At 37.5% G+C, this 24,504-nt stretch overlaps 1 long non-coding RNA gene across 1 annotated transcript; it reads left to right on the forward strand.

Annotated features, from left to right (window-relative positions):
* The first annotated feature begins 18,771 nt into the window (after positions 1-18,771).
* LOC310739794 lies at positions 18,772-24,504 on the forward strand. The gene is made up of 3 exons (XR_014537492.1): positions 18,772-18,873; positions 24,062-24,170; positions 24,272-24,504. It is a non-coding gene; the product is annotated as an uncharacterized lncRNA (long non-coding RNA).

Below are 24,504 nucleotides of genomic sequence, written 5' to 3' on the forward strand. Positions count from 1 at the left end.
GATGCCATAAGATAAACTCCCGAGAGAAATAGTTGTGAAAGGAAGGAGGAAGACAGTGAACAATGACTTACTTGGTCGGCTACTGTTTAGATACAAGCCGTTGTAACACGTTGAGTCTGGGTGAAGGGAGAGCTCGCTAACTCCAGTTGCAACAGAAATCATTCAATTCAATTCATTTTTATTTGTATTGCGCTTTTAACAATGAACATTGTCTTAAAGCAGCTTTACACAGATAATGTGGTGATTAAAAGTAAATATGTTCTTTGTAAGTAAGTTTGTCCCTGATGAGCGAGCCGGTGGCGACTGTGGCAAGGAAAAACTCCCCAAGATGGCATAAGGAAGAAACCTTGAGAGGAACCAGACTCAAGAGGGAACCCATCCTCATCTGGGTTACACCGAATGTCCATTTGAAGCAGATATACAATGTTGCGGGGTACAGTGATGATGATCAGAAGAGAACTGTATTCCCGAGTCAGCGTAGCAGACTGTTGACATTAACTACAGTCCAATCCATCCTCAAAGCTTCTGTTCTTACTCCGGAATTTAATGGAACCACCCAAGGCGTTGGTGAGAAACCGTCCCAAGACTCGCTATGGCAGCATAACTAAAAGGGGGAACCAGAAGGTAACAGACATGAGGGATCTCTGGGATAAGAGACGACCCACCACACCACCGTCAACAAACCCAAGTGAACGTGTGAATGTGAGGGGAATCATATAAGCACAGACAGGTTTCCAAAACTCGTCCCGTTTTATTTTTCTTGGCAACAGCGTTATGGGCTAGTCAAAGAAACGTAGAAATGAGCATCAGAAAATAATAAGGACATAATCCTCGTCTTGCACACACGCAGCAATACCGGAAAAATGCAGTGGCAGGCTATTCCAAAAATACCGCTATGCTCCTACAGTAAGCGCAACATATTTCACCCGTTACACCGTGTGTAACGTGTCTTTCGTTAAAGCCTGTGTAAAGTACATTAGTGTAGACATGCGGCTTATTTATGTTAAAAACATAGGTGCGCTTTATAGTCCGGAAATTACGTGGGTAAATTTTTATAAATACATACTTTGAGAGCACCATACACTTTATCAGCTGATAATTCCGTGAGCTTGTAGTTTGGAGAGTGTAAATAAAACTAGCTCATTTCTATTCTACCTATTGAAGTTATGCATAAATTATGTTAGCTAAAAAGAACAGCTAGCAAGTATTTTAAGTGCTACAATATTCCATAATGTTAGTTTGCATTTTCGAAGCAACAATTGCAATATGTAAAAGTATAACTCATATTGAAAAATATGCATAAAGGATTTTATGTAAAAAAAAAACACAAAAGGATAAACTTTTATTTTTGTATTTTATTTCAATTCAACACTTTTTTGTAATAGTTTTTTCAATAATGTTTCCCCATTATATATGTTTTTATTTGTATTTATTCATTTATTCATACCTTTTATTTAATTATATATTTAATCCTATGTGTATTGTTCATTAAAATGTTTTTCAACACTCTGACATCATTTAAAGTTTAATACATTTTTGCTCTGAAAATGGTCTCAGTGGGGGCTACTGTGAAAATCACCATTTTGGGAACACAAATATTTTGCTCCTGTTTATGCTTTATTGCATTTATTTTATTTACATGATTTTTTTTTTTATTATTATTGTGTGAGGCCACCCCCCTGGTGGTCTAGTGGTTAAGATGCAGCGCTCTCACCGCTGCGACCCGGGTTCGATCCCCGGTCAGGGAACCAACCCCAGCCACTCACAGTGCCGGTCCCAAGCCCGGATAAATTGGGGAGGGTTGCGTTAGGAAGGGCATCCAGCGTAAAAACATGTGCCAAATCAAACGTGCGGAGGATCCGCTGTGGCGACCCCTAACGGGAGAAGCCGAAAGAAAGTTTTATTCTGTGAGGCCACCATGGACAATTCCCTTACAGATCACCAGAGGGCAACATCCCATATTGTGTGAAGAGTTTCCTTGGTTGTTTCTCTGATTTCCAGTGTACCTCTGTGATTTGGTTCACTTGATTACTTCTGTGTTTTTCCTCTTTGGCATTTACTTGGCATTTGTGTTGTTTGTTTGTGTGTGTGTGTGTGTGTGTGTGTGTGTGTGTGTGTGTGTGTGTGTGTGTGTGTGTGTGTGTGAGAGAGAGAGAGAGAGAGAGAGAGAGAGAGAGAGAGAGAGAGAGAGAGAGAGAGAGAGAGAGAGAGTTGTGTGTGTGTGTCATCTGCAGTCGTGTTTTACATTTTGCATTATTAGTTTGTGTCCTCTCTGGTTTTAATAGCCTTCTGAATTATTATTATTATTATTATTATTATTATTATTATTATTATTATTATTATTATTATTATTATTATTATTTTTATTTTTAATTATTTATTTATTTTGTTAAAATTTTGAAAGAAAGAAAAAAAGAACACCTCTCTGTAGCATCTCTGTCAACTTCCAAGAATTTGGATTAGGGTAATTTATTAATTACTTTTTTAGTATTTCAGTAGCAAAGTTTAAGTATTAGCCAATAGTCATGGTTTCTGTATTAAGAATTAATTGAATAATGATGATGATGATGATGATAATAATAATAATAATAATAATAATAATAATAATAATAATAATAATAATAATAATAATAATAATAATAACAACAAAAACAACAACAATGGGATGAACCTAGTCGGTATGAAGAAAATAAATGAGTAAAACTAAGACAAAGGGGCATATAAAAAGAAAAAATATTTTAAATATATAAAGAAACATTTAATTTCAGGAAAATGAAAATATAGCAAACCATTTAAATTGCACCATCTATTTTGAATAGATTAGAAAAATAAGAACACTACATCACTGATACTTAATTACCACTGAAGAAACAGATTGTTCTTTCAGTCATTCTATATGTTAATACATGGCTATCACCACATACCATGACTTTTTCATTGCTGAAGTGTTCCTTTTTTGTAGAATGCTTAAGAGTGCATGAGACTGAAACTGTATCATGTACTATTTGAGAGAAAACACTACTTGACATTTGGTAGTTCCACCTCTCCCACACTTTTTGCCTTGTCACGCATGATTGAAAGTAATACTTTTTTTCTTTCCACCTCTCTGTCTCTTCCACCTCTCTACTTCCATGTAAATTCAATAAACAGTTTGGTTATGGACATGGAATTGTGGAAGTCCACAAATATTGTACATCACACTTTTGTAAATATTCCACCGTTTTATTAATAGTTAGAAAACACATTAAAATATACCAGACAACTAGTCAAATCGATAAACATAACAAAGAAATTACTCTACAGTCTACCATTTACCTGACATACTATAACTGTGGTTCCTCTTGTCTGATCTGCCTGGTTGAACTGGACACTGTACACTTTTATAGAGCTTTAGCATTTGCAAATCACGTTCTTCTCTTGTGGATGGCTTTCTGAATTTAGGCAGCTTTATACAAAATGCCAATTATTCCCCTTCTTGGATTTATAGCGTTAGAAAATTATGTATGTCTTGTTTATTAATATCTAAATTCTTCTGACTTGCAAAATGTCAGAGTGTTAAATGAAGACCAAGCAAGTCAAGAGTTCAAGAAAATAGTCAAATGCTATGAAACAAACAAAGGTCAGGCATCGACCAAGTTGGCAAAGCTAGGCAAATTTGGAAGAGAGCTTAGGCACGATCAGGAGAAAACAGGCTCAAGATCAAACAGGCATGCAAATGAATCCCCCAGAATAATTATGTCATGTGTTTTTATAAAGACAGAGAACAATTCTCTGTGTGCATAGTCTACATTTAAACACATGGTCATGTTGATCAGGTGTGTATAATTACATGTTACAGGTTACTGGGAGTAAAAATAGACTAGTGGTAGGTCCAGGAATTGATCATACTGTAAGGTGAAGCATCAGGTTTGTCATCTGCCATAGATGCTGGCATGAAATTATAGGATGGTTTGGACATTCAGAAGATGTCAGGAAAGCAGGTACTGCTGCTGATATGACATTAACCGTGCAGCTTGGGACGATTTCTCATCAACGCCTTGGGTGGTTCTATGAAATTCAGGAGTAAGAACGGTCGCTTTAAGGATGGATTGGACTGTAGTTAATGTCAACAGTCTGCTACACTGACTCAGGACTCTGATCATCATCACTGCACCCCGCAACATCGTATATCTGCTATAAATGGACATTCGGTGCAACCCAGATGAGGATGGGTTCCCTCTTGAGTCTGGTTCCTCTCAAGGTTTCTTCCTTATGCCACCTCAGGGAGTTTTTCCTTCCCACAGTCGCCACCGGCTCACTCATCAGGGACATATAAAAAAAACTTACATATAAAAAAACATATTTATTTTTTATCACCACATTATCTGTGTAAAGCTGCTTGTTCATTGTTAAAATCGCAATACAAATAAAAATGAATTGAATTGAATTGAATGACCCATTACAATGTAATCCATATAAAGAGGTAAACAGTCAATCAAACTGATCCATTTACTATCGAAAAACAAAAGAAGAAAGATTTCCAAGACAACAGGTTAAATATTAGTTAAGACAGTAACACTGGGTTATATAAATACACATATATTGAAATATATTTTAATATTTGCTGTCAGAGATTAATGCCAAGGATTCTTTCTTTAGTAATGTTCCCTCTGATCATTCTTAGCTATCAATGACTGAATACTAATTCAAGAGAAAGAGTTTTCTGAATTCACATGCAACACGATTAACAGGCAAATCGCAACATCTTTTTATCATGATGGCTCAATGTCACTGATTTGAATCCTTAAATATTTTCAAGATTTAAAGAGTGTGTGGTGGTACAGAGATGCTCTTTCTTTGACCAGACGTTATTAGTGTTTTACTGAAACTTGGATTTTATTTTATTTTTTCTTTTAGCAGAAAGAAAAAAAGGCCTGAAACAAAATGAAGAACCAAACTCAAAAGAAAACCCATCCTGTTTTGGGTGGCACCTGGTGCTTTAGAAATCATTTCCCTTTTATAACTGCCTACCATAGATTGTGGTCTAACTCTCAGATTGGGATCTAAGTATTTAAAGTTATGGATGGAGTGTGAATCATGGTCTAGATGTTGTGTTTTTTAAGATTCTATTAATAAAAGTCATTTGCTGTGAGGCTTGGTCTCAGATGATCATGATAAGCCTATAATATATTCAGTGTGCTGAAAAACCAACATCTGTTCTTTTCACTTCTGCACTGTACAGTCTGTACAGTCATAGACAATGAGCCATTTGATGTGTTTTGTTTGTTTGTTCTTTTCGCAGTGTGTACACAAGGTTCTCATACAACAAATGACAATACTCCCTCTGGTAATTCCATAAGCTGTAGATTAACAATATAAAACATTTAGCTGAATACAATTATTGAACCACAATTATGAATAATCAAGTCATGTAAGGTCATTTTCGTATTATTGCTGAGAATGTAGAAATAATACAAACACTTTTTTTATTACAATTTCTTCAAATATTAGTGTGGTCTGGTAATGACCCTTCTTCAAGTTCACATTTTTATAAAGTTGACAATATGCAGACCTACAGTGCACTTACCTTTAAGGAGTATTAAAAACACAGTACACAATGTTGATATGATTCTATTCCGATTGAAGATTAAGATAGCAAAATCTGCTAAGCATTAGTTCCTTTTAATATTGTGTATTTCATACTCTAAACAGGTGGAGTTGAGGTTTTTGTTGGAAGTGACGAGGATGGACATGAATGTAAACGAGTTTATTAGAGGGACAGCACATGTAGGACGTTTTGGAGACAAGGTGAGGGAGGGGAGATTGAGATGGTTTGGACATCAGTAAGAAAATGCTTTGGATGGAGCCATCAGGAAGGAAGAAAAGAGGGCCAAGGAGGAGGTTTATGTGGTGAGGGAAGACATGCAGGTAGTTGGTTTGAAAGAGGCAGGGGGTATCAGATTTAATTGTGTGAATGTACGTGATGATAGATAGATAGATAGATAGATAGATAGATAGATAGATAGATAGATAGATAGATAGATAGATAGATAGATAGATAGATAGATAGATAGATAGATAGATAGATAGATAGATAGATAGATAGATAGATAGATAGATAGACTGGCCAGGCTTTAATTTTAAAACAACTAGTTTAAGATTTATATCCCCTTGTCTTTTTTGACCTACATTAGAATCCCCCACCCCTCCCACGCTTTTAAAACAAGTAACTTGGAAAATAAATGAGTTACTTTTTAGTTATACTTTAGTAGGGTTTTTGACCAGTAACTTTATTTGTACTTAAATAAAATGTCATTAAGGTAGCAGTACTTTTACTGAAGTAGAATATTTTATTACTCTTTTCACCTCTGCATATGTCTAAGATTAGTCAGTTGCTAAAAATAGATAAGAAATCTTCCCCCTCATGATCAGCAGATGGCGCCATTTAGCTGTCAAAATAAAGCTGTCTCGGTACCACTTAATGGCAGAAGAATCTTTAAATAGTACAAAAAGCTTTGATTGAGAGGCAATAAATATTAACAAATAAAACATCAAGAGGCATCTAGAAACAGCATTTTGATGTGTTGTTTAATTTTTGATTTGTTGTTTGTGTTAAAACATTATGCAGTTGAGGCAATGACACATGATAAGGATAGGTCATAATATTATTTTAGTAATATTATAGAGTAAAGAATCTAAACATTAACAGTTCCAGTTCTCTGAATTATCAGCTCAGTGTTTGATTAAATGACATTTACAGCCGCTGTGGCAAAAGTAGCACTTCCTCTATTCATGCCATGCTGGAATCATACTGTTTTAACACCCTTATTATCCACATTAAAGCCCATCCTCCTCTGTATCAACCCCCCACTGCTGTAATCAACAAAATAAGCCGTACCACTGATGGATGAGACAGGAAGAGGTAGCCCCTGCTGACAGGAAGCTGATTTTGAGTAACAGGTGTGGTCATGCTGCTGGGACGAGGCACAACCCTAAACAATGGTGGTAAATGTCAGTGGATGACAGTAGCTGTTTCAATGACACTTTGGCTTGTTTATTCAGATGCCGAATATCACGATTAGAAACGGCATCCCGACGCATCTCACTGCCATCAGCTTGATATATGGCTCAAGCTCTTTCTCCACAGTATACATTTTAAGGGTGTTTCATCTTTTTTTTTTCCTGTAAATTGCAGTCTTCTTTTATTACACATACACACAATATTTAAATATTTTTCAAATTTTTCTAGCGTCTCTTTTAAACAAGAAGCTCATAATGAGAGGATTTTTTGAGCTGGTATTTCAGATTTCCTTTTATGTACGGCAAACAAAGGCCTCAAAGACATTCAGAGCTGCTGAAGGCAAAAGCATCATAAGCATGTGATCTTTAATGTTCAGTGAATCTCTCATACAAACTCAGACATAGGTGTGGCCAATTCAAACATCGTCATGTCTCACATCTCATCTCACCATGTCACCTGAGGTGTTTGAATCTCCTGATCTAGTTTCTCTTTTCTTTCAGTCAATCCCTCTGTATCTTTCTGTTCAGTTCTTTTTTCTTTGTCTGATTCTCATGGTTTCCAGCTGAACGAAGTGTTCAGTTAGCTACAGGGAACATGTATTTATGCATAGAGATAGTGAGAGAGAGAGAGAGAGAGAGAGAGAGAGAGAGAGAGAGAGAGAGAGAGAGAGAGAGAGAGAGAGAGAACAGAGAACAGAGAACAGATCAGCTTTTAGAAGGTCCTGCCTTTGGCCAGGACATAGATGAATGTACTCGATCAGTCTTGGACCTTTTCAGGTCTTGGCAATTTTTCAGGTTTACTATCCATTAGCACCTACTACTGCATCCATTAGCTTGTTAAATTCACAAGAGGGCATATTCTATGTGATAATGTCTATTGTTAAAAGCACTATACAAATTAAAGAAACATTACTTGCATAGATTCTGCAAACTTGTTCTATATTCATTCAAAACCCTCGACTCTGCTAGAGAGAAAGATATCAGTGTGAACTTTTATTTTTTTGGCATATAAGATTTGGAGAAACAATTTTAATTAAAGTGGTCCTTGATTAGATCATTGCTATCACTTAGCATAAGAAATTTAATTTGCTAATACTATTTTAAGGAATTTGCAATATGCATTTGATTGAATCCACAATTACACTGTTGTTAAACATACATCTTAAACATACTCTTGTTTTTTTTTTTTTTTTTGAGGCTTTTAAAATAAATCCCTTGCGAACCACAGCCACCAACTTGTGGACCTGTAAAATAGCTTCATACAGCACAAGGAAAAAAATGAAATTGCTATACTTGGTTGATTTTATACAAAAAGCTTACATGACGCTGTAAAAAAAATGAAGTACAAATTCCCATGTATGAGATCATGATTGACAAAATGTGTCCTGACTTTGATCTTTTATATTACACCATACCTTATTTTAAATTCATTTACATGATTCACTTAATATATGTTTTATGTTTTCTTGTCTATAGCTAAGTAGTTGCAATAACGATAAGCCAGCAGGTGCCAGTTAGTTAAAACCGTGAACAAATATAATCATAGTATTTGGTTCCAAATCAAACTATGATCATGATTCCAACAGAAAATAAATGAAATAATTAATAAACCCTATAATAAAACTGATAAACAAAGTTAAACCGAAGGTAATGTAATAGGTTTAAAAGACAGGCATGTAATAAATCACACAATTACACATTATGTTTTTGTTTTTTCATCCTGATTTCCACATATATCTCTTTTCATGTGATGTGAATAGGTTTCCTTTTTTTTTTTTTTCATGTGGTCCCACATGAACAAATAGTTTTCATCTGAAATTAAACATTCTTTATTTTATGTCACATATGTTATGGCATGCTGGCATGGTGAAATGTTTTTCACGTGATTACAAAACACTCAAACAATCACAGTCATGAAATTATGTTGCCAAATAAACGATCACACAGGAAGTAGATGACTTCTCTAAAAGGTGTGGATGCTACCGATATCCATCAGACTTTAACTGGAAAAGCTTCTGTCCAGTTTTTTTTTTTTACTGAGGGTGTGCACACTAACACCACAGGTTGACCCTGTAAAGCCACATATTCACACACACACACACACAGACACACACACACACACACACACACAAACACACACACACACAGACACACACGCTTCCTAGATTGGCCATGATAATAAGCATTAAATGTCACCTGTTCATTATAGCCATTAGATAGATGATAATTTTGTATGCATTTAGAGTTGATTGCTGGACACCAAGACTCATAGCAAAAATTTGAGGGAGCATGTGTGTGTGTGTGTGTGTGTGTGTGTGTGTGTGTGTGTGTGTGTGTGTGTGTGTGTGTGTGTGTGTGTGTGGTGAAATATTAGCTACATTAGAAATGATTTATCTGTAGCAAATGTAATGTGAATTAATTTCATGGCTTTAAACATTCATATTTTCCTCTACTTATTTTTGTTGAAAAATGACAGTTTTGAATTGGATTAACAGAAATCCAGCCCTCTGGAATGTCATTCACTACACAGCACCTCCAAAAAAAGTATTAACCTCCAAGTGAGTTTTTTCTGTACTGCAACATATTTTATATCTCTATTTGAAGAAAGAAAGAAAACAAAATAAATTATTAAAATTCCACAAAATTCTACAAACAAATCTAAAAATGTTTTTTTTAATTCATATGTTTGAACTGGTATTTAATTTTCTTGAACTTCACTCTGGAAGGTCTCACAAATAAAATAGCAGATCACATCAGTCTTACTGCTGTTTTTATTAAAAAGCGGCAGATGTAGAGGACAGAGTGGTATGGAGACGGATGATCCGCTGTGGCAACCCCTAAGCAGCCGCAAGAAGAAAAAGATTAAGTTATTTAAAGATCAGCAATGCTTTGAACCTTGCATAATTTCCTAACTTCATTTGAACATTCAGAAAACCATTGTTACAATGTGGCACAATCCAGACACTACAAGATCAAGCTAAAAATGTGTGTTCGGGAGGAAGAGCAGGTTAGAAAAAGTGTCTAAAAGCACAGCTATGACAGTGAAAGAGTTATAGAGCGCACTGGCTGAATTAGGAGAATTAGGAGAATCTATGAAGATCTTAACAATATCATCATGTTTTCAAAGACCTAGCCTTTATTAAAAAAAAGGAACCAGAAGAATTCTGAGAAAAGCTAACAAAGGCATACATGGGGTGTGTTAAAAAGCATGTGGTAAAATCTGTGCACTTTTGAAAAGAAATATGTGAGCCATATGATCTAAATGCAAATCATTATGTTATGCCCAAATAAAGCCCAGGTATCATCATTCCTACCATCAAGGGCATTGGTGGTAACATCTTGCTTTTTAGCAGGAGGAACTGCAAATCTTGTTGTCAACCAAGACAGCATGAATGGAGATAAATACATAACAATTGCTGGGGAAAGGCCTATACAGTATCAATCTTCAAGAAATTTGTGTCTTTAACATTTACCTCATTTGGCAGACACCCTTCTCCAGAGCAATTAAAATTGTTTTCATTCATACAACTGAATAGCAATGGGGTTAATTGCCTTGCTCAGGTGTTCAAGAGTGGTAGCCGGGTGTGGCTGGGATTTAAACTCACAACTGTAAGATCTAAAGTCCAATGCCTTAACCACTAAGCTACCATCTCCCAGCCAAGTTACCCAATGACAAAAATGATGGTACTAGGAAAAATTAAGAAATGTCACAAAATGAAACAAAGGGATTGTGTTTAGTTATGGTGGAGTCATAGTCCAGATGAAATGTAAATAAAAAATTCCAATAAAAAAATGTGCCTGACAGCAGCATTATTCATCAAACTTGTTAGAGTTAGAAAAAATTGGATTAAAGAAAAAATGTATAAAAAATGTGCCCAGCCTTTATAAACACTTTAAAGCTGTGATTGCTACAACCAATAAAGCAGTTTTGGTGTTAATGTAAATGGTAATATTAGTTTTTTTTAACTAAGGTATTTTACATAGAAAAATTTATTCAAGTTTGTTTTTCAACAAAGTGGCACAATAGTGCAGCATAAAACCTTGCAGTCCTGGAACTCCAAGTTCGTGAAAATGATCCTTAGTTAATGGTTAGTGTTGAGTTTGAGTGCATGCTTTCCTTGTGTTCACATGTCTCCATGTGGTTCTATGTATTCTTCCCATTGGTCCATTGCCTGTGAATCTCATCTGTGGTGAATTCTACTGCTTTAGATCTACTGAGTTAGATTGGCTACAGTCTCACTGCAACCCTGGCAGCAAGTAATGAAGATTCAATATAAATCAATTCAATTTAATTTCCTATAGCTCATAACAAAAATTAGAAATAAAGCTGAAGATGAATTGGTCTTTTTTTTTATTTATCTTGAGTGAATATTTAATGATTTTACATCATACATTATTACAAATTCATGATTTGTGGTACATGATTTCTAAAGCACCAAATACTACTGCGTGATTAAGTATAATCTCACTTTGACTTTGCAAGCTATTTTAACTCTCAAAGCATTTGACCCTGATATCAAAGATTTGATAGAAGCTGCAGTAGAATGTGAATGTGAACTGGAATCAGAAAAAAATAACTGCTTATTTAAATCCAGAGAAAACATGCTATTTGCTAAAATCGATAATCTTTTTATTAGACTTCTAAATAAAAAGAAAATAAAAAAAAAACTAGACAAAAGCAAAGCTATTTGTGTGATCTTAGGTCACTCTCTCTCCAGGCTCATAGCTGTGACAGACTATGACATATATATTCTCTCTCAGTTCATCTTGGCTCTTACAAATCCACCATCTTGCTAGAGAATTTGTCTCCATGTCTGTGTATGTAGTGACTGTATCTCCCTCTCCATATTCAATGTTTAATATATGGGATTTCAATCTAAACCAGGCTGGATGTGTGACAGCTTGTGATGTGGTTTATTGCATTCCCACACACAAAGCCTGTAAAAGAGGGACAGATTTACAGACAAGAGTGTAAATGGTGAATGGGCAAAACACACTGCACCTTATGCAGAGATGCAGAGAGGAATGAAGATATGAAGGGAGGAAACCCATAGGTGTCTGCCCATGCATTCTGTTTTTTATTTTACACAGTGTCCCTTGGGAATTTTCCAAATGCAGTTTAAAAGGCACTACTGTATTTTATAACACTGGTATTCTCTTTGTAGCTGGTTTGGCATGTGATTGAAGCAGAGCATGCTTATTGCGCACTTAACCAGCATAATTCTAATTTATCTCCTTTTGGGATCCATCATTTGACCAACAAAAGTAATTTAGCAGATCATGCCAGCTGTCTTTGATTGCAGTGAAAAAAAAAACCCATTCAGGAACGGTCCAACTGGCACCCAGTATACTGTATGGCCAGTACAAGTGGAAAGTGAAATCAACATGCAGGAAGAAATAATTAATTTATTTTGCTTAATTAGTTAATTAGTATTGTTAAAAGACCTTTTATGCGTCCATATCTTTACTGAAAAGGCACAAACGTGCTTGAGCCGGGGCATGAGGAAGGTCGGGTGCCAGCGACGGACAAAGCTGGACTTGAGGTGGACCGCCACCGGGTAGAACACCTTGGCGGTCGGGAAAAGCCAGATGAAGAGTGGAGCGAGCCTCCTGGTGGCTGCCCCTAGGGGCAGGTTTCTGGTTGGCACCCAGGGTTTCTGGCCGACGTTATGAGCCCTCTGTGGAGGTCTGTGGTGGAGCGACACCCTGTGCGGAGACCACGTCGGCGGGACCTGGAAGCGGAGCGACGCCCTCTGCTGAGGCCACATAGGTGGGACACGGAAGCAGAGTGGCGCCCTCTGCTGAGACCGCGTCAGCGGGACCCGGGAGCAGAACAGCGTCCTCAGCTGAGACCAGGCTTGGGGGCATGCTCGGCAGGGCAGATAGGAGGGCTGGGAGATGCCCCCAGCCAGGCAGAAAAGCTAAGGTTGGACAACACCCCCAGCAGGGCTCAGGTGCTGGAGAGACAGCAGTCTTAAGAGGTTATCTAAGACCTATTGGCACGCCATATATTGGACATGATGTACCCTAAAATACTAAGTTCTCTGCTGGGGACTGAGCTTTAAAGTTTAGGAACGCAGAGGGATAATTTGGCCCTGAGTTAATTTATTTGTTGTCATCAAACAAGGTGCTGGAAAAATGGCAAGATGGCCGCCGACCTGGAACCGCGTGCCATGAAACCAGAAGGTCCTGACAATCATACTATTTGTCAAATGGAAAAGCATGTAGTAGATATCACAATCATTGCACCATCAAGAAAATAAAGAAAAAATGAATAAAAAGGACAAAGAAAACTGAAAAAAGAAAATGGCCACAAAATGTTGGCAATCTTTATAGTTAAAAAAAAGGTATATAGACTGTAGTATAAAATCAATTCATTCAAAATTCAATTTATTAACAAAATATATCATTGACCATAGTCATGTACTACTGAGTAGTTCTATTAGAAGTATTAAAATCTCAATAAAAAAAAAAAAAAAAAACAGGTTAATATACAGGTGCACGTTATGTATATAGGATTATACATTACTCCTTTTACTCTTCTTGATTGGAAAGGAAATATAATTTTCAAGAATCCTTCTTGAATTGCACTATGTTATGTATGTATGTAGAAGTATAATGTATTACCTAAGAATGATTTTTGTTGAATATGAACATTCGTAATTTTAGATAGTATTATATTTCTATGTTCTCTTGAGAGGCATTCAGTGCATCCCTTAATGGGTTTAAAAGTAGGCTTGCAAAAGGTCAAAGGTTGGTGGGGGCATATTTAATCCCAGTACTGATTGAATCAGTCACTTCCTGTTGTTTATGCAGCTGTGAGGAATGCAGGATGGAGTGAGTGAGTAAGGGTGGGAGAGCAAGAATCTGTGACCTTTGACCAGTGCCCCCTGAGACAGGCGAACATGGCCAACATAGTGTGAACTCCTGAATACAGTGGCCTGAGTGGTCGGTGCTGAAGTGTTAAGCCTCTTGAGTGTAATGACCTTGAAAGCACTATGTCGCTCACTCACACACACACACACACACACACACACACACACACACACACACACACACACACACACACACACACACACACACACACACACACACACACACAGACACAGACATCCCCATTATCGTATTCAAAACCTATGATGCCTAATCAGGTAAAATTGATAGCCTTGGAGCGAGAGAGTTGTTCCCATTTGTACTTGAAGCCTCAGAGAAAGAAAAAGTATTGAAAACTGAAAAATACATTTAGGTAGCATTTAAACACTTCATTTTTAAAGCATTTATGTATCGTTTTTCTAAGGCCACCCCGAAACTTTTCCTTTTTCCTTTGGTCCATAGCTATCATCTAAATCAGGGTGACATCAAAGCCAATAATTTGCTGCGGGTGCTGCTGGATTTCAGACAGTGTTTGGCGATCAAAGGCGATCCTGGCTACACTGAGGTCAACATTTCTGATCCCTCTGGTCATTTTCAACTTGCTTGGTCGACGTCTTCTTTGGTGCTGATCTCTGCACTTTCCACTATGTGGGCCGCTGAGAGCAGAACTGTCTGTATGGTAGTCTGGCTTTCCCCCTGTACACATGGAAAAAAACAATCACATTTTCTCTGGATATTCTTCCTCAGTTCTGAGGTGCTGTTCGCAATTTAAAACTATCATCCTGCTTTGAAGATGATTGTAAAGGGGAACTTCTAGGATTTCCCAGAAGCCTTGCATTAATAAGACCTCAGCCTTGTCTGACTTAAAAAAGCAGTACTGGTCTGAATGAAATTGTTTGGTTTTAACATGTGTAGCACTTATGTGAAGGGAAAGCTTTTGTAGTCTGACTGTTGGTTGCAGCTTGACCTGTCCATTTTGGACAGTGGTTTCAAGCCATCAGTTTCCTTGACTTTGGTTTGGTTTGAATTGATTTTCAAGCCAAAATATGAATGTGCATGACAGATGCAACTTGTCAAAGAGGTCTGTGGCCTTTTGCTAAAGGCGCTATGAATATGGCACTGTCATCTGCACACATCAGATGGGTAACAACGTGGTTTCCATTATACAGAATGTTTTCCTAATGATCACTATATTGAGATGCAGTGGAGAGACCATGTCTTCCTGGTGAACTTGGTTTGGATGGAAAACTCCTCAGACGGATTATTTTTGGTCATACACCCAGCTATATATTGCTTGGAGAAGGCAAATGACTTTCTGGGGCACATGCTAGGTTTCCAGTGATTCCCATAATGCTGGCAAACGCACACATTTGAAAGTCATGCTAAAGGCGATGAAAATGATGACATTTTGCTTTCCACTTTATGGAGTGATCAAATGACAGTAATGAAGACTTTTTGCCAATCATCATGAGTAGGTCGACACCTTTGCAGATCTCTAGCACTTTTTTCAAGATTGGCATGATGATTGCTTATATTAGTGGTGGATAAAGTACACAAACTATGTATTTGAGTTAAAGTAGAGATACACCAAGTGCTCCCTTTAAGCTTTTACTTGAGTAAAGATGCAAAAGTATTTGCCTTCAAATCTACTTAAGTATCCAAAGTACTATGGCTTATTATGGCTATAATGTCCTATTATTATTTTACCATTTATCAAGACTCTTGCTTAATTAACTCAATTTATCAGAATCAGAATCAGAATCAGAATCAGGTTTATTGGCCAAGTGTGTTGACACACAAGGAATTTGGTTCCAGCTGTTAGTGACTCTCAAAAGTACAGACATAAATAAACCTATACATGACAAAACAGACAAGACAAGACACAAACAGACTATACAAGACAATACAAGACAATACAGACAATGTGAGACAGTATAGACAGTGTGGGTAATAAATAGGGATACAGATCAGTAATCATAAAGTGTGAGAGTGCATGGTAGTGCAAATGACAGTATTGTGTGTCAGGTATGATTCGAGAGTTTACTATCTGAAAAGACTCTATTGCTGTTTTGCACAAACTCTTGCGATTACATTGTGTTTATTTACAAGTACACCCCTGTGTACAGTTCTCTTTTGCACATTGTACTGTATAACATACAGTAGGTTTACTTGCGGCGTTATTTTGTGTTTTGTGTATTTGTCCTACACTGTCTTTTGTTGTCTGTTTGCACTGTCTTGTCTTGCACTGTTTGCACATGATGCACTGTATGTGGCGAGGAAAACTTACTTTAGTACTTAGCTCTGTGTTCTGTTATGTAGTTCTGTGTTGTTTTATGTTGTTTTATGTAGCACCAGGAATCTGGAGGAAAATTGTTTCATTTCACTGTGTGTACTGCGTCAGCTATACAGTATATGGGTAAAGTGACAATAAGAGCTTCTGGACTTCTTGGCTCGACTTGACTTGATTTCACAAAATGTGGTTAAGTAAAAAAAAAAAAGATATTCGACTTTAAAATGTGGTGAAGTTAAAGTAAACGAAATACATTTACTTCATCACTGTCCACAACTGGTTTTACTGTATCTCTGGGTTTCACTTTGGCCACCCCAGGCAAAAAAAACAATCATTGCTTGTAGAACGTCTGTAAAAAATTATAACTATAAATCCCAAAACTCTCAAAAGTCGCACACTCTGTAATTATCCAGAAAGGTTGTGTATGTAAATGCTGCAAATTAAATGCTACAAATTAATTTATTTATTTGCTATGCCTGTAACTTAAAATGTAAAAATAAATATTGGAAGCAAATCCTTTCACCAGAAGCAGTTGGTGTGGCTGGGCAGTCGGTGGCACTGTGTCACCTGTAGCCCAAGTGTGCAACCCACCCCCCAAAAAAAACAAAAAAAAAAACAAGGAATTTGGTGTCGAGTAATTGGAGAAAGCATAATGGCTTTTTATTTCTCTAAAAGTGGGTTGAGTCAGAGTACAGGTGGTGAAAGCTAAGGTGCACTCTAGTGTGTGTGTGTGTGTGTGTGTGTGTGTGTGTGTGTGTGTGTGTGTGTGTGTGTGTGTTACCCGATGGGGGACAGCAGATCACCTTACATTATCCTCTGAACTTCAAACGGTTAAAATCGTTAAGACCATGAGCAACACACTAAATCAGAGGGGGTCCCTCACAGCTGTACACCTCATAAATTATACCTTCCCCAACATGTCTGTTTGTGGGGTGCATGTGTGTTGGGGAGTTGGATGTGAGTAGTGTAATGTGTACTGCTGGCCCCTTTGCTACATTGCCACATTTAGTAGTTATAACATAATATATACTGTACATTAACCAAATTAATATTTTTGGTAGCTTATAAAGAATCATTCATTTAAAAGAGAGTATGGCATGATAAGTGGATTTAATTATTCTTTTACATTTTTTAAGTGACACTTTATACATGACAAATTTACAGTTAGTGTGCTTTATGAGACATGTTCTCCTTGCTCCTAAATCAAATTTACCATTAGTCTTCATGAAAATGAGCAAAATCTGTATATAAAATGAGCATGCAAGCTGTGACAGTGTGCATTTATCTTGTAGTCTAAACATAGGAAGCTTTCGTCAACTTTGGGGTGTGTTCTCACTGTTTCCAGAATGAACTAAGTATAACACTGTGCCACAGACCTGAATGCAGCATTTTCCCAAAAAATTTATAATAAAATATACAAAGTTAAAAAAAGGCATTACTATAATGGACATTTACTTCTGGTCAACACTGGATTGGCACCTTACATTTAATATTTTTGAGACATTCCAGGATCTAATATTTCAGTGATGTGTCTGAACAAAATGAATCTGGCATGATTCCTGAATTTTCAAAGATTCTTGAAGGTCAACCATTTTTAAACTGCTTCTTCTCACTGAAGCCTCTAATAGTTTATTTTGAAACTTGACAAATGTGCAATTTTAAAACTGCAATCTTTGGATTCTTTATAGCTTTTCTCCCCATCTTCATTACAGTGCAGTGTGGCACTATGCTCATTTTCAGCTCATTTTCAAAAGTGATTTTTATCATCAATAACTATCTCTCACTTTTGGTTTAAAAACGGAGTGCTTTTTCTTACAGTGATGGAAGACAGTGGATTTTTATTCTCATATTTAGTCAATGGCAACAAGACCTTGAACAAAAGAACAAGAAATCTTTGTTTTGTTTTTAAAAGTGCATTAAACTCTTTTTATTGGTGTAATTTTTTTTATCTTACTTAAAATATTACTTTTTGTTAGACAAAATACTTTCTTGTGAATACGTTTTTAATTATAATCCTAAGTGTGTAATGTGTCGATAATCTAATCATTTGTGGCTCTTTCATGCAGCATTATGTGTTACTTTTCAAGCAAAAACTCTGGAATGAAACAAATCATAACAATTTACTCTCAAAAAGTCCACCATGTTAAATTTTCTTTGCTAACACACAACTCATATGATTTTTCTGTAATGTTTAACTATTTCATAGTCAGCATAAATTCAAGTTATGAGTGTGCATTAAGGTCATTTAGAGCAAACTGTTTTATAAATGTAAATGTCTGTATTTAAACACTTTTCTACCAGGCTAAAAACAAACAGTGGTAGTGACAGGATTATGGACAGTGGACTATATTACCCAGCAGCCACTGTACTTCTATGTCTGAAGCACATTCAACTAATTACTCACAGCTGTTCCTTGTCACCTTGATTAGCACATACATTTAAATCTCACCTTACACAACACTCATTGTCTAAAGTTTTATTTTCCATGGTGGTGGTTGTTTTTTCCTCATCCTCCAGCATCTGAGAGTTTTTTGGGAAAGTGGCTGCCGAACCAATCATTTCCCACTCTTCCTCCCCTGGATCTCTTACCAGTTTAGTTTTTGCTCAGCCTCCATACGCTGATGAGGATGTCACTCATCCCCTGTGACCTGATGAGAATGTTGCTCATACACCAAGTCCTGGTGAGAACGTCGTTCTGTCTGCCTGCTTAGGTGAGGACTTTGCCTTTCCCTTATGCAACCCAAAAAAACCTACATTTAGACACACACAAGCTTTGCAGGGGCTGCTGCTCACATAAGCCCACACAGAGCATGGGACTTCTACGTCTGTCGAGGATCACCTGAAAGGTAAATTTTGAGCAGTGAGGGACTTGGGGGGGTAGTTGCTCTGTCAGGATTATGAACAATGGACTACATTATCCAGCAGCCATTTCATGTAACTTGCGTAAGTGACCAGATGACATAGGATGAGTTGGCAATTTTATGAATTTTTTATTAACCTTTAATGATCTGACTTTGAGTGGCACTTTTATGTAGGCACATCTCTTCATTTCTTAAATCTTGCTGTCTTTAAGATATTATTATGGTGTTTAGATCATTAAAATACCATGCAAACACTCTGCTATGCTGACATGTCAAAGATGTTGTGGCGGTGGTTCGCGAGTGGAGGGCGGTGCCGGACGGAACGAGCAGTAAGATTACACCTGTAACTGATGAGACTAATCAGTATGCTTGGTTCCAGTCAGGCTCCACCCTCCACTCATGAACAGCTGCCACAGATATGCTGCAAGTTATTCCTTTATCTGTGCTCTCTAAAGACATACATACACTCTCCTGATTTAAGTAGAGAAGAGTATCTTTGATGGTGTCATGTACATGCTTGAGGAGCACACCTACATACAGTATTGTTCAAAACAATAGCAGTAAAATGTGACTAACCAGAATAATCCAGGTTTTTAGTATATTTTTTATTGCTACGTGGCAAACAAGTTACCAGTAGGTGCAGTAGATTCTCAGAAAACAAACAAGACCCAGCATTCATGATATGCACGTTTGTAAGGCTGTGCAATTGGGCAATTAGTTGAAAGGGGTGTGTTCAAAAAAATAGCAGTGTGGCATTCAATCACTGAGGTCATCAATTTTGTGAAAAAACAGGTGTGAATCAAGTGGCCCCTATTTAAGGATGAAGCCAGCACTTGTTGAACATGCATTTGAAAGCCTGAGGAAAACGGGTCGTTCAAGTCATTGTTCAGAAGAACAGCGTACTTTGATTAAAAAGTTGATTGGAGAGGGGAAAACCTATAAAGAGGTGCAAAAAATTATAGGCTGTTCAGCTAAAATGATCTCCAATGCCTTAAAATGGAGAGCAAAACCAGAGAGACGTGGATGAAAACGGAAGACAACTATCAAAATGGATCGAAGAATAATCAGAATGGCAAAGGCTCAGCCAATGATCAGCTCCAGGATGATCAAAGACAGTCTGGATTTACCTGTAAGTACTGTGACAGTTAGAAGACGTCTGTGTGAAGCTAATCTATTTTCAAGAATCCCCCGCAAAGTCCCTCTGTTAAAAAAAAGGCATGTGCAGAAGAGGTTACAATTTGCCAAAGAACACATCAACTGGCCTAAAGAGAAATGAAGGAACATTTTGTGGACTGATGAGAGTAAAATTGTTCTTTTTGGGTCCAAGGGCCACAGACAGTTTGAGAGACGACCCCCAAACTCTGAATTCAAGCCACAGTACACAGTGAAGACAGTGAAGCATGGTGGTGCAAGCATCATGATATGGGCATGTTTCTCCTACTATGGTGTTGGGCCTGTTTATCGCATACCAGGGATCATGGATCAGTTTGCATATGTCAAAATACTTGAAGAGGTCATGTTGCCTTATGCTGAAAAGGACATGCCCTTGAAATGGTTGTTTCAACAAGACAATGACCCCAAACACACTAGTAAACGAGCAAAGTCTTGGTTCCAAACCAACAAAATTAATGTTATGGAGTGGCCAGCCCAATCCCCGGACCTTAATCCAATCGAGAACTTGTGGGGTGATACCAAAAATGCTGTTTCTGAAGCAAAACCAAGAAATGTAAATGAATTGTGGAATGTTGTTAAAGAATCATGGAGTGGAATAACAGCTGAGAGGTGCCACAAGTTGGTTGACTCCATGCCACACAGATGTGAAGCAGTTTTAAAAAACTGTGGTCATACAACTAAATAATAGTTTAGTGATTCACAGGATTGCTAAATCCTAGAAACAAAAATGTTTGTACAAAATAGTTTTGAGTTTGTACATTCAACGGCATACACTGCTATTTTTTTGAACACACCCCTTTTAACTAATTGCCCAATTGCACAGCCTTACGAGCGTGCATATCATGAATGCTGGGTCTTGTTTGTTTTCTGAGAATCTACTGCACCAACTGGTAACTTGTTTGCCACGTAGCAATAAAAAATATACTAAAAACCTGGATTATTCTGGTTAGTCACATTGTACTGCTATTATTTTGAACAATACTGTAAATGAGTAGAATATGACTGTAGCGCTCTGAGAAAGACAAGTTGTTGAATTATATGCAGTATATTTCAAATAAATTGCAGTTGACTTCTATTTTACTTGTTGGTGTGCTATATTTTTTTTGTGCTGTAATGTATACAAGGCCCTAACTTAATATTTTTACTTGAGCCTCTGTTTAACAGAGTTGAAGTCCCAATCTATGTATTTGCTTAACAACGATCTCTTCTCACAACATATAACTTGTGAAAAGTCAACAAATAGTTGTTAACAGTAATTAACAGTCAATAACTATGTATAAATAAATGTTACTTTACTTACTAAGTAAAAACTGAAAGATTCCTCATATTAATAAATAGTTGTGTGTGTGTGTGTGTGTGTGTGTGTGTGTGTGTGTGTGTGTGTGTGTGTGTGTGTGTGTGTGTGTGTGTGTGTGTGTATATATATATATACACAAATAAAGTCATAATTTTTAAAAGGTCACTTTTGTGCTATGAAAGTAGGACTGACTAATCATGGCATAGACTCCACAATATGTCTGATGGTGTGCTGTGGTATCTCACACCAAGATGTTAGCAGCATATCCTTTAAATCCTGTAAGTTGCAAGGTGGGATCTCCATGGATCAGACTTGTTTGTCTAGCACATCCAAGTCCTGGGAAGTTTGGTGACCAATTCAGCACATTGAAGCCTTTGTCATGTTCCTCAAACCATTTCTGAACAGTTTTTGCTGTGTAGGCAAAATGTCTTGCTGAAAAAGACCTTTCCTTTGCCATGAAGTGGTGTACAATCTTTGGGTAGGTGGTACATGTTAAAGTAACATGCACATGAATGCCAGGGCAGTATTCCAGCATCAAACTATTGGAAGGGACTCACCACTGCATAATTAGAACACCTGTAATTTCATTTGCAAATCTTTGACTATTAGTAAATGTACAAAAAGTGTGCATGTATTCTGGCCAAACAAAGGTGTACTTTCAATACTATTTACTGCAACTACAGTAAAGACTACAATATAAAAATGAATAACGTATTAATGTACAATCTGTGAAAAGTAAAGTTTAAGCTCATGCACATCACTTGCAATTTTGGCAAAAATGTGAAAAAAATATTGTGCTAAAATAAAACTATCAACAACAGTGTGAATAATTTTATTCCTATTGTCTTGAAGGGTGCCAATAATTCTGCAACTAGCTGTATCTCAAAGGCAGATGTGAAGCAGAGCTTCTTACCAAAACAGCTTACAAGTAAAGCAGCTGTATGCTGACCTCAACCGCATAGCACAGAGCTGCTCAAGGGCACAATAGTGGCTCTTCTGTGGTCATGTGATCTGAACTCAAAAGCTTCCGGTCACTAGTGCAGAATCTTAAGAGGAAGAGAAGAAAGTCAGATACGGACTATGAAAAGGGATAGATTGAGTGAACTAAAGTGAGAAAGAGAAAAAGCAAGGGGAAGGGGAAAGGGGAGGGATCGATGAATCTCTTCACAATGAGCTATTCAGTGTGTATAACTGCCCCATTCAGCAGCAGATGTGTGTGGGTGGAGCGACCCAGCATGACAGAGCTGCCAAATCTCCCATCACTGAATAAGGATATGGAATTCATATAGAACGAATGAGGGGGTGGTGCATATTTTCAGGCATTGTATAAATCCTAAAATGCGATTAGCCTTCAAGACTGCATTGTAAAAGGGCCCTTGTGTATAGACACTTGATTCCAGTATCCAAGATGTGTGACATCATTGCTTACCTTCTGACAAGAGGAGTCACTCGACTGCTCCAAACAAGACTGCCTTTTTTTCTGACAGACATACATCCGATGTGCTTGCCCTAATGATATAAAGCTAAACATGAAGGGAAGTTTGTAGTGATGCTGTTCTTTCTTTGCACACATAGAAGCCTGAGGAAGGCAGTGCGTATTGTTTGGAGATTAATAGCTGGTCCCATGTTTTCGAGTCTCTAGGGAGGTTTGGTGACCTTCTCGCTCAGGTTCCCCTTCCTCCTGACTCAGCAACAGCTGCTAGCACACACACACACACACACACACACACACACACACACACACACACACACACACTATAGGCAGTAAAACCTGGCACAAAGGGTACACAGCAAGAAGTCCTTGCTTATTAAACCTATTCAGCTAATTAGTTCATGCTCAATACTGCACAGTACTCAGCACAGTGTATTTTATAACAACAGGTGGGCCATTAAGGAAGGCTGTGAAAGACCATTAAACATGGTCTCTGTGCTCTAGCAAAATGGTCAGATGCTTTAGAAAATAAAAATAAAAACAGAAGCAGACAATGCTATTTTAGGATAGACAGAATACTTCAGGATTGTTGTTTGAAAAAAAAAAAATAATAAAAATAATAATAAATAAATGAAAGAAACTGTCATAAAAGCTACATCAGTCCAAGGCAATAAGATCCACAGTGCAGTTACACACACACACACACACACACACACAGTTTATAGCATTCGAGACCTGAGTAAACAGGTCTGCGTGCTATGTAAACAGGGACAGAATTTAGTGGGCTTTACTGCGTTGAGTGCCATAAACACCCACAAACATTCAGCCAAAAGAACTTTCCCCACATGTGGTGGTACAGCCAACTTGGTTGCATCTAGGACTAGCAGAGCATGCAGAAATCTGAGGATGATGTCGTTGATTAGCAGATTAGCTGTGCTTCAGTGCACAGGACATTAGATTCAGTGGGCTGTTGGGACTGCTAATTCTAATCCATATCTTGTGATTTAAATCTGGATGTTAGGACAGAAGTCAGCCAAATGGATCCAGTTGGCTTATTTATTTCACCAAGATGCTGTCCCAACTGTCCTAATGATCAAAAGGAAAAGAAATTGACTTTGTCTTTGTCTTATTTCCAGTCACTCTCTGTCCTGGCCTTGACTTTCAACTGGCAACTACAGCCTACAGGATAAGCTCTAACATGTGACAGATACTGATATGGCAATTCAATGACAGACACAATCCCAGGTAGAAGCACAGACACCATGAGAGTCCCATTAGCCAAGAGGGCATCCCTCTATGTTACAAATCCAAGGAGGAATAACACACATACTCCTTAATTTCCCAAGGTAACCTTTCAGCACTGAGAAGCACCTTCACTGCGCAGCAGCCCCACAGTGCCCTAATGGATCTCCAGCAGCATGACCAGAGGGAGACACGCTGTGTGTGCAAGTGTGTGTGTATATGTGTTTCTTCCAAGCGGCTGTGCCTTCATTTTACAGCTAGCTATCAGACCTGCTGAAAGGCTACATGCTTTATCTCACTATATTGCACTGTTACAACCCCAGATTAAAGAAAGCAA

Source organism: Silurus aristotelis (assembly GCF_946808225.1).
Source record: "Silurus aristotelis genome assembly, chromosome: 17".
Taxonomy (NCBI): domain Eukaryota; kingdom Metazoa; phylum Chordata; class Actinopteri; order Siluriformes; family Siluridae; genus Silurus; species Silurus aristotelis.